A 10,552-nucleotide genomic window follows, 5' to 3' on the forward strand; every position below is an offset into this window, starting at 1 on the left:
GGCTGTCGTCCATGGGCCATTCCCCCCAAGCTCTCTCAGGTCGTGTTGACCGCAGGTGTTTGTTGGGCAGGGAAACCGAGGCTCAGAGGGTAGTAATGAGGGCTTCAAGGTCATAGCTGGGCGTGGGAAGCCGGCGTGCCCTCCGCACAGGTGCATGCCCTCGCCTCCTCCGCCGTTCTTAGGGGTCAGCCCCTCTGCCCCCACCGCCCTGCCACCCTGCACGGCCCTTGGGCCAGGGGCAGTGCCTCCGAGGCCTCTGTGCTCCCACAGGGGGGCCGAGCACCCCCTCCACGCTGGCCTCCTGGTTGAGGAGAGGAGAGACCCCCGCGGGCAGCCTCTGAGCCCAGGAGCCTGAGATCGTGGCTTCTAACCGCGGTGAGAGCCTTCAGCCTTCAAGGCGGCACCGAGCTGCCGCGGACGCGGAAGCCAACACTGAACGTTCTTCTCCGCCTCCCCCCTTCCCCCTCCCCTGAGTTCTGCGGGGGGCCGGTTCATGGGAAGTTGGTTCATTGGAACTGTCCCCGCCGCCCCGGTGAGAAATGGGACGTTGTACACTGTGTCCCCTGGAGAAAGTCTCCCATCTGTTCGCTCCGTGAGGATAATTACGTGGATAAATTACCCGCCTCCTCGTCCCTCCCCAGCCCGGGTGAGAGAGGGGGTGTGCTCGGGATGAAGGCTCCCGAGTGACCTTTGAGATGGGCGAGTGTGACTAAACCGGCTCCTGCATCAGCCATCTGCCCGGAGCTCAACCGCGGTATCGATTTTCTACTCGAGGGGCGGAAACCGGACGTTTATTTTGAAATCTGTTCCGTAATGAATCTGCGATTTGGGAAGGGTGCTTCTGCAATTACTAGCGTTGAACTTGATGTGACTTCCAGCAACAGAGAAAGTCACTGTCACTGGGTTTACTTTTACCTCTCATTGTCGAGAGGAAAGACCCCAGGCTGAGCGGTGCTTCCCACCAGAGCAGTGCATAAATCTCTCTCTGAACACCTCGGCTGCACATTGTGTCACGTGGGGTTTTCTCTACCTCGGGAAACCCTGGCTCCGGGGGTGCGGATATTGGGGAGGAGTCAGCTCTTGGCACCGACCAGAGGTAGTGCCTTGGGCAGTTCTCTTCCTCTTCCAGGGCCTCCAGGCTGCCTCCTCTGGAATGGGAGGAGGAGATTTAATTTCAATTGCCCCCATAGTAGGGAGAATAAGGTCCCCCCCCCCCCCCCCGCCCACCACCCTCCTGAGACATCTGTGCCCTCATCCTTGGAAACCAAAGATGCCAGGTTGCATGGCAAAGGAAAACGGAAGTTGCCGATGGAGTTAAGTGGCCCATCAACTCAGCTTCAAAGAGGGAAGTGATCCTGGGTTATCTGGGTGGGCCAGTGTCAGCATGAGGGTGCCCGCAAGTGGACGAGGGAGGCAGAGGAGGGACAGCCAGAGAGATGGCAGCTTGAGGAGGGTTCCCCCCGATGTCGCCGACTTTGGAAGAAAGAGGCCAGAAGCCAAGGAAGGCTGGTGGCCTCCAGAAGGTGGGAAATTTGAGGAACCAGAATCTCCCGCCCACGCTTCAGTTTCTGACCTTGCAGACCCATTTCGGACCCATGACTCCGAAGCCAGTCTTTGCAGAGCGCTTGTCACATACCAGGCCGTTTGAGGAACTTATGCGTGGCTCGCTGCATCTCGAGAGGAACCTGAAAGGCAGGCATTGCTGTTACGGCCACCGTTTGACAAACAAAGAAACTGAGGCCCAGAAGAAGAGCCGGGGGTCCAACCCTTTGGGTCGTCGGCCTATCCCCCATTCTCTGTGCAGACAGTGGAAACTTCTTCAATCTTACAGAAGTGCTTTGCAAATATGGCGTCCAGTTAAGGTGGCCGCCAGTCCCAGTGTGCCTGGAATTATCGTTAATGGCGCCCCTTCCTGCTCAGTGAGGATAAGGCTTGGGGGGTAAATCACACAGTCACAGCAGTGTGTTGAGCCCTGTCTCCCAGGGCTGACTCAAGCCTCAAGGAAGAGGGTGGAGACGGATGAGTGAAGGAATGCCAGCCAGGCTCAAGGAGCACATAAGGAAGTATGACTTGCCTTCGAGTCCCGGTTCTAGGGCCATTTTGTTGTCTGACGCTGGGGAGACAAGAGCCCACACAGTCAGCCCCCAGCCCCGGGCTAGCCTTTCCTGTCTTTTTCTTCACTTACGGGCTTCTTTGAGGATCCCTAAGCACGATCGGGCGCGCACCTGGCTCAGCGACTTTGCACTTATCCACACACATCACCTCCTCTCCTCCCAGAGCTCTGTGCGCAGACCTCAGCTTCTCAGAGAAGCCTTCCTGACCACTCTGTTTAAAATTGCAAATGACTCCTCCCCAAACCTAACTCCTTTGTTTCCTTTACTGTTCTGCATAAATCTGAACACCCATCTGACATATTATATATGTTACTTCTTCATCCTGTTTATACCCTGTCGGCCCCACTGCAATGCAAGGCGGTCTGTCCAGGGAAGGCCAGGGGTTTGTCCTTTTTAAAAAATGACTGCATCCCTGGTACCAGCAGGCAGCATCTGCCGTAGAGTCGGCACTCGATGAATGAATGAATGAATGGATGGATGAGCGGATGAATTCAGGCAAGAAATGATATCTTGGCATTGAATTCGTAGACTTGAGAAACAAATTAATTTGAGAGATATTGGAAGAAAAGCTTCTCATTCTCATTTCACATTCAGCAAACTTTTCCTTTGATCTTGCCGCATGTATTGTCCTCTTAAGAGATTATCCTAATATTATGTAAACTTTCATTTATTTTTTTCCAAGACTGAAGGTTTCTACATTTCATTTAGCCGTGCATCTGGAATGCATTTTGATGTATATAATGAGATATGGAGCAGATTTAATATTTTTTTATCTAGATCATTAGGCGCTCACAAAATGTTCTGAGTACTTTATCACGTCGCAAAGTCTTACGTCGATGCTGCTCTTTTTCCGAACTTTCTACTGAGCTCTGTGGCTCTGTTCCCAACCAGCTCCACACTTCAGTTATTACAATTTGACGTGTGAGAGTCCCTGGTAGAGCTCACGCCATGATTTCTTTTTTTCAAAAAAAAATTTCTATGACTTACCTTTCCAAATTCACGTTAGGCCATGTACCTCATGGCAACCTTGTGGAACTTCATTTTTTTATAGATTCAAGAAAGAGGCAGTGAATACCCAGCCAGGATTAACTCCATCCAGGAATATACTACGCATCGCATTCTTTCTTTCTTTCCATGGTTTTACTCATATGGATCGCAGACACATGTTGTTGCCTCTAAGTGCTGAATATCACTGCTGTGGAAAATTAGATTTGTTTCTGGTTTGGGTTTAACTGCTTGTTTTTATTTTTTATTTTATTTATTTATTTATACTTTTTATTTACTTATTTATTTTAATATAATTTATTGTCAAGTTGGCTAACCTACAGTGTGTAAAGTGTGCTCTTGGTTCTGGGGCCCGATTGCCGCGGTTCATCGCTTCCATACAACACCCAGTGCTCATCCCCACAAGCGCCCTCCTCAACGCCCATCACCCATTTTCCCCTCCCCCATCAACCCTCAGTCTGTTCTCTGTATTTAAGAGTCTCCGATGGTTTGCCGCCCTCCCTCTCTGTTTGTAACTGGTTTTTCCCCTTCCCTTCCCCCATGGTCTTCTGGCAAGTTTCTCAAGTTCCACATATGAGTGAAAACATATGACATCTGTCTTTCTCTGACTGACTTATTTCGCTCAGCATAATACCTTCCAGTTCCATCCATGTTGCTGCAAATGGCAGGATTTCACTACTTGGCAACGAGAAAGAATAACTGCTTATTTTTAATACAGAGGGCACGTTAATTTGGGAATCTGGATTTTGTTCCGTCAACCTTTTTGTTGTTCTCACATCAACATCAAATCTGGTAGAGCAATTTCCTCCTAAACTCCCTTCCTTTTTCAACAAATGCCTAGGTTTTCCTTACATGCTCTTCTCTTTATGGGAATGTTATCATGGACTCAGTCGGCTCCCTAAATATGTACTGACCTTGTAGCGCGTTGGACTTCCGGACACGATTATAATCTCTGGAAGTTCTGGTTGATTCTTGGAGGTCTTCATTAAGTACGTGGTCTGCTGATGCTCTTTGTTCAAATACCGTCCTGTCTCTCACTGTTCACCCAAGGGTCTGGGTGTTAATCGTGTGCTGTCCTTTGACGCTTTCCGGTCACTATCCTGGACGTGACTTGCACCCCTCTTTCCGGTCAGCAGGTCACACGTTTACGTCTTGGCTCCACATCTTCATTGTAAGGGTCTCTGCTTCCGGCCCAGAGCTGCCCACACTGGGAGCTGCAGACTCCCGGTCGGTAGCTACCGGCTCGATCAGGCCAGAGAGCAGAAGGAAGTCATGTGTGAGCTGGGGTCTTCCCATCGTGTACTGAAAGAGCTCGGAGTGCAGATGTCGTCCAGGGATTCTCCAAATAGTAGGCTGGGATTTGGCTGAGGGACCCGTCCTTAGGAACATCGAGCCTCATTCATACGAGACTCTCGGTGCCTCAGGCGATGTTCTAAGGCCCTTACACAAGGTAATTCACGTAATCCTCATATAAAGTGGGTACCATTATTACACTCCTTTCTCGTACGAAGCTTCTAAGCACAGAGACCATTGGGTCGCTTGTCCAAGGTAATGCAGTTAGAAAAACAACCGAGCCAGGATCTGAACCAGCGGAGTGTGTCTCCAGAGTTCATGCTTCTAACCACCACACCCACCACCTAGGGGAGTGCAGCTTACGGAGAGTTTCTTATTGTTCCATTAGTACAAAGTGCTTGGGCAGCGTGCCAACTTTGACCTTTTGGGTGCCAGGCAGTTTCCGGTACACCGACAGAACCCGTCAATCTCTTCTAGTTTCCATTTCATGCTGCTCTCTCCGAAAATAGCCTGCATGACCTGGAAACCAAGGTCTCTCCATTCTCCAGGGCCCCGCCTCTGAGCACTGGCCGAAGAAGACCTTGTGTAAATAGGGCGACGTGCCCCCACGGAACCCGGTCCCCCTATAATGTGGATGATCACATCCACAGGGCTCCGGGGTGAGGAAGAATGGCCGCCTCCTTGTTCACAGGGAGAAGATGTCCAGCAGAGGGATCCTGGCTGTGTCTGTAGACTCTCATTTCCTGCTGGTGGATAAACAGGTGGCAAATGGCCTGCCAAGGATGTGACCGCAGAGCAGGATGACCCCACTGGCCACTGCAGTTCTCCTGACATTCCCAGCTGGAGTGATTTGAATAACGGTTCCGATTTCCTATTGTAGAGCACAGGAGATAGTCAGGACCTTGCTGGTTGACGCCTCCAGCATTGTGGCTTGCGGAACTGGGGGCGTCCAACATCTCCCTCCGGGTGCACGGGCATCGTGTCCAATGTGGTGACAGCCCATGATAGCCAGGTCTTCGTCCCCATAGGGGCCGGCGCTGACATTTCATCAGTCTGCAGCTCCTAGGCAGCGAGCGGTCGGCCTGGACCATTATAGAGTCACAGAGAGGTCAGGATCTCAGAGATCAGATCCTTCCACCGCTGTTCCTGTAGACAAACCAACGGCTCAAGATCACACAGTGCATCCGGGCCTGGGAAATTAGGGGGGCGCTCTTCTTTTCTTGAGACTCCCCCGACCTCTCCCTGGGAGTCCTCACTGGCTGAAGGCATTACCTTCGCCTCCGTGTATACATCCAAGCCAACGCTCCCCTGAGCTCCCATCCTGTGCATTTGGTGGCCCAGACACGCTAATGTAACCTCTCCAAATTGAGACTCATACCTCCCTCTCAATCTGTGTCTTCTCCATCTCGATCAATGGCCAGGCCATCCTTCCAGTTGCTCAGGACCCGCACCTGGGGGGTCATCTTTACCACCTTCCTTTCTCCCCTAAGCCACAGCCGATCCACCGGGATGGTTGTATGGGCCCGATCTTTGGAAGAGATCCCCACCGCTCCCCACCACCTCCACTGCTGCCCCCGGGTCCGAGCCACCGGGTCTCATACCTGGTTTCAGTGACGGCCTTCTCATTGCCTCTCCCCTCCCGCCCTCATCACCCCATCGAAGCAGTCTAGGTGATGCGCGATATCTCTGCTTAAAACCCTCTGTTGGTTTCTTATCTCATGAAATGGAAGAGAAATGAAGGAAGATGGAAAAAGAAAGCAGTGTACCAGGAACTGGCTCTGGCGTCTGCTTCGTCCTTCTCTGGAGAAAAACGGGCAACTTTCTCCAGTGTCCAATGGTTAGAGTGGCTATTTTAGGAGGTCAAGGCGTCAGCGGCCCATGGGTTGCCCCCACCTCTCCTGCATTCCCTCCCTGACTCCCCACTGAGACCTGTCCTCCCTGATCCGCCCTCCTGGGGCCCCAGCCTCAGGGTCTGCTCCCCCTGACTCTCACCCCCTTTCCTCCTTCCTCCATGGACCCATAGGTCCTTGTAGGCTGCTCTGCTGATGAACAGGTTCCCAGAGACGGCGGAAGCACTGGGAGCCTCCTTCTCAAGCTCCAGCCTCTGTCCCAAGCCCCAGATATTGACATTCTCCGTCAACTCAAACCCAGAAGATTCAAAAACATTGCCATCTTCCTACCCACCCCCAGTCCACTTCTCCTTCAGACTTGTCTGGTTCTGCTCAGCCATCCGGTCACTCACCGAGGCTCAAAGACATTGCGGTCACTGGGGTCATCTTTGGCTCCCCCCGGGTGTCGGTTAGAATGCTTTGGGCCACAGGGGCGCCTGGGTGGCTCAGTCGGTTGAGCGTCCGACTTCAGCTCAGGTCACGATCTTGCGGTCTGTGAGTTCGAGCCCCGCGTCAGGGTCTGGGCTGATGGCCCGGAGCCTGGAGCCTGCTTCCGATTCTGTGTCTCCCTCTCTCTCTGCCCCTCCCCCGTTCATGCTCTGTCTCTCTCTTGTCTCAAAAATAAATATGTGTTAAAAAAAAATTTAAAAAAAGAATGCTTTGGGCCACAGCTAACAGCAACTCCAACAATGATTCATAAAAAATAAGGGTATTTAGCAAAAGATCGGGCCGGGTAGCTGCAGGCATCACATGGCCTTCTCGTGCTGCAGTCGGGCATAAAAGGGCAGTTCAGGGAGCATCTTTTTTGTGCCAGTCCTTTTTAAGGACACAGACCTTTTCCAGGGGGCTCCGTCACACATCCTCTTGGGTCCCCTTGGCCACAATGAGGTCACGGGCAGTGCTCACTGCAGGGGGGTCGGGAAGTATCGGGCACGGTGCTTGGGATAGTCAAGATTGGTTTTGACCCACCAAGGCCCACCCATTTTGCCTAGAAAATGCTCAGGGATGTGTTGGCAAGAAGGGTGGGGATGGCTGTTGGGTGGGAGACACCACACTATCTTCTCACATCCCCAACATCCTGTCCTGGGTGCAGCTTTGCCATTTTCTTACCCCCTCCCCCGACCCCCCCCCCGCTCCCCCCCCGCCCCCCCCCCGCCCCCCCCGCCCCGCCAATGCCTCTGCCGTGTCTGTTCCATTCCCGTTACTAGTGCTGTGACTCACGGGGCCCCGGCTCTCGCCCTGATAGAATATCTGCCTCTAACTATCACACTGCCTCTGGTCAATCTTTTCTCTCCCAAAAGACCGACACCCTATCCGAGTACACTTCTAACTCTGTCACCCTGGCTCCTGACTATCTTTAGTGGCTTCCTATCTCCCAAGTTAGATAGAAGCCTCCTCACATGGATAGTCAAGGCCTTCCACAATATGACTGCTGACAAAGTAAAATCAGCCCCGTTTGCAGTGAGACCCGGGAGGGGATCCAGGAAAGAGGAAAACAACCCTTCCGGCAGCTGGCAGCCAGCAGTTAGGTCATGATGGAGCCATATCAGCAGGCACAATGCTCACAGAATACAAATACATTCAGAAAACGACCATCTGAGACGAGGCAGAGAGAGAGAGAGCACAGAAGTGATTGAACATGCCCCTCTCCTGCTAACGTGAGTGATGCCTGCCTCTTCACCACTGAGAACGCGAGCCCTGCTTTCACCTTTCTGCCTCCGAGATAAAAATATTTCAGCCACCCAGCCACCAAAGTGTCCCACCTGTTGACCCTGCCTCCTTAATCCCCCCGAGGAAGCGTTCAGCAGAAGCCCAAGCCGTGCAGAAGCACTTCCCCGTCCCTCTTACCGAGATGCTCCAGGCTTGCCGTGGGGGGGTCTCCTCTGGTGCAGCGGGCAGGACGAGTGGAACCGTGTAGCTGAATCCCCAGTGGTCTTTGGTTGGCGGGATTCACATCGTGGTCCAACCTTCCAACTTCACCTTCCTCGGTTCCCCAAGACCTCCTTTACAAGTCAGAACTTTGTTTCCAGTTTCGCACAAAATTCTGACCAAGCCTCTGCATGCAGCTTTCATTTTTCAAGAGGTGTGGAGGACGGAGAGAACGTGTTGATTGCGTTCACTGACCATAGATATGGGATCGCCACGATCCAGATTATGAGAAACCTACTGGTCACACAGCCCGGGACGGCAACAGAGGGCTTCTCAGGAAAAGAGGCCTGGAAGGGGAATCTTAAAAGACATACACCAAGATCTACCGAATCAGTAACCTTAGCTCTAGGGTCTGAGGAGGCCCCTGGGGTGGTGACGCCGTGGAGATTGACAGGGAGGGTGGTATTCCCTGTGAGTCAGAAGGTGGCTACTTCTGGAAGGAGGGTAGGGCTGGCCCTGGGATGCGGCCATGGAGGGGCTTGGGGCAAAGTGCTGTTTCTAGACTTGGTCCGGGTCATAAGGATGTTATAAGGATGCATTTTCGTGTGTTTTTCGGTGACCGTGTTTTTTTTTTTTTTTTTTTTTTTAATTTAATGTTTATTTATTTTTGAGAGAGAGAAAGAGAAAGAGAGAGCAGGGGAGGAGCAGAGAGATTGGGAGACACAAAATCCAAAGCAGGCTCCAGGCTCCCAGCTGTCAGCACAGAGCTGGACATGGGGCTCTAACTCACCAACCATGAGATCATGACCTGAGCTGAAGTCGGTCGCTTAACCGACTGAGCCACCCAGGCGCCCCTTTCGGTGACCCTGTTTAATTTTCAAGTGAAAAGGTTAAAACGTGTAGCCTTGAACAGGTCTGGTTTCTGCAGACAAGGACAAAAGCAAGGAGCCCAGATAGGAGCCATTACGGCAAACCAGGAGGGGTGATGAATGGGACCCGAATCACGGAGGCAGCAAGGAGTTGGGGGCTGAGGTCAGACGCTGGACATTTTGGAAGGACCGACAAGATTCACTGCCACACTGGACTGAGCAGGAATGAGAGAAGAAGAGCAAAGTTATACCACATCCTGGTCAACGCGGTGGCCGACCAAAGGCGCCACCTTTGTATGGACGGGATGAAGGTTTCACACAAGTGTTTGAGAAGCCATCATTGCCTGCAGGGGGGTGTTGGTGATCCCTGTGAAGGAAAGGGTGCCTTTCTTCTGGAAGGATCTCATGCCTGTCACTGAGGCGCCTGGTCACACTGAGATGGACAGACATATAGACAGTCGCTGGAAGCCGTGTAGCCCAGACACGTTAACTGACCGTGGGACGTTTGACGCGGACAGAGCTGCCAAACTAACCTGTCAGGTTTATATTGCCCTAGGAACTGGGGCATCACCCCCTCCCCATCCCCGACCTACACATCTATCCTTCTCACTCCTGAAATTCACGTGAAGCGGGGTGTCCTTTTTGTGGGAGCTCATTATCCGTTTGTGAAATCGAATAATCTGTCTTGTCTCCTTAAAAATGTCAAGCTCATAAAATAAGGGATCAAGGCACTTAAGTAATTTAGGGGGAAAGACGGTCACTAACCAAGTCTTTTACCTTTGTTTCAGTAGGCAAGCGAGGTAGGTGTCTTACCAAAGTCTGCTTTTTGGCAGCCGGAATCCTATTTGCCCACTTTTCTTACGATTTCTGACATGCGTAAGTTACCTTCTGCTCCTGCTAGCTGTAGGGTTTCCCAGGCCTGCTCCCTGGTATGTTTTACCATCTTCAAGCCGACAGCTCCATGGACCGGGGGAGCTGTTAGAGTCTAGGCCCCTAAGCGGGTGTCCTGGTGTCCCACTCAGAAGCAACCATCCACTGTGAGCCAGTGTCTTTGCAGGAAGGCTGCCTGCAGCTTTAAATGGGTCCCCCAACCTTGGGCACGGGCAAGGTGCAGCCCGCTGTGCTAGGAGTGAATTATGATGTCAGTATTCCAGAATCCCTAATGAATTCTCCTGAGCACAGCATGCTGCTGCCCCACCTCCCCCACGCCACGTTTCTGGTTGATTCATGAGCAAAGGCACAGAAAAACCCATGGCTTTGGGGGAATAAAGAAGAGTGAGATCATTTCTGCGTTGAGAAATCACTGTGCTCCGATCGTTGTATCTGTTAAGAAAAGAACGATTTCATCTTCCATTTACTCACCTCCTCATTATCTAGATTCAGAACCCTTGCCACTCCCCCTCACCCCCCAGGCCAGAGGTGGGGTCTACACCCCTGCCTGTACCTCCATCCCTGCTGATTTTCCCCAAGAGAGAAAATCCAGCCATGCCTTTCAGGGGGTAGTTGTCTTCGC

At 52.2% G+C, this 10,552-nt stretch overlaps 1 long non-coding RNA gene across 5 annotated transcripts; it reads right to left on the bottom strand.

Annotated features, from left to right (window-relative positions):
• Nucleotides 1-773: 773 nt before the first annotated feature.
• Nucleotides 774-10,142, bottom strand: LOC132687482 (uncharacterized). 5 transcript variants are annotated; one of them, XR_014137471.1, is made up of 4 exons: nt 9,817-10,142; nt 8,150-8,530; nt 3,102-3,309; nt 774-1,685 (listed from the first exon to the last, which is right to left on the bottom strand). It is a non-coding gene; the product is annotated as an uncharacterized LOC132687482 (long non-coding RNA). The 5 variants fall into 5 exon arrangements; XR_014137474.1 differs by lacking the exon at nt 3,102-3,309 and having other exon boundaries at nt 8,150-8,367; nt 9,853-10,142; XR_014137472.1 differs by lacking the exon at nt 3,102-3,309 and having other exon boundaries at nt 9,853-10,142.
• Nucleotides 10,143-10,552: the final 410 nt, after the last annotated feature.

Source organism: Panthera onca, chromosome A3 (assembly GCF_046562875.1).
Source record: "Panthera onca isolate mPanOnc1 chromosome A3, mPanOnc1 haplotype 2, whole genome shotgun sequence".
Lineage (NCBI taxonomy): Eukaryota > Metazoa > Chordata > Mammalia > Carnivora > Felidae > Panthera > Panthera onca.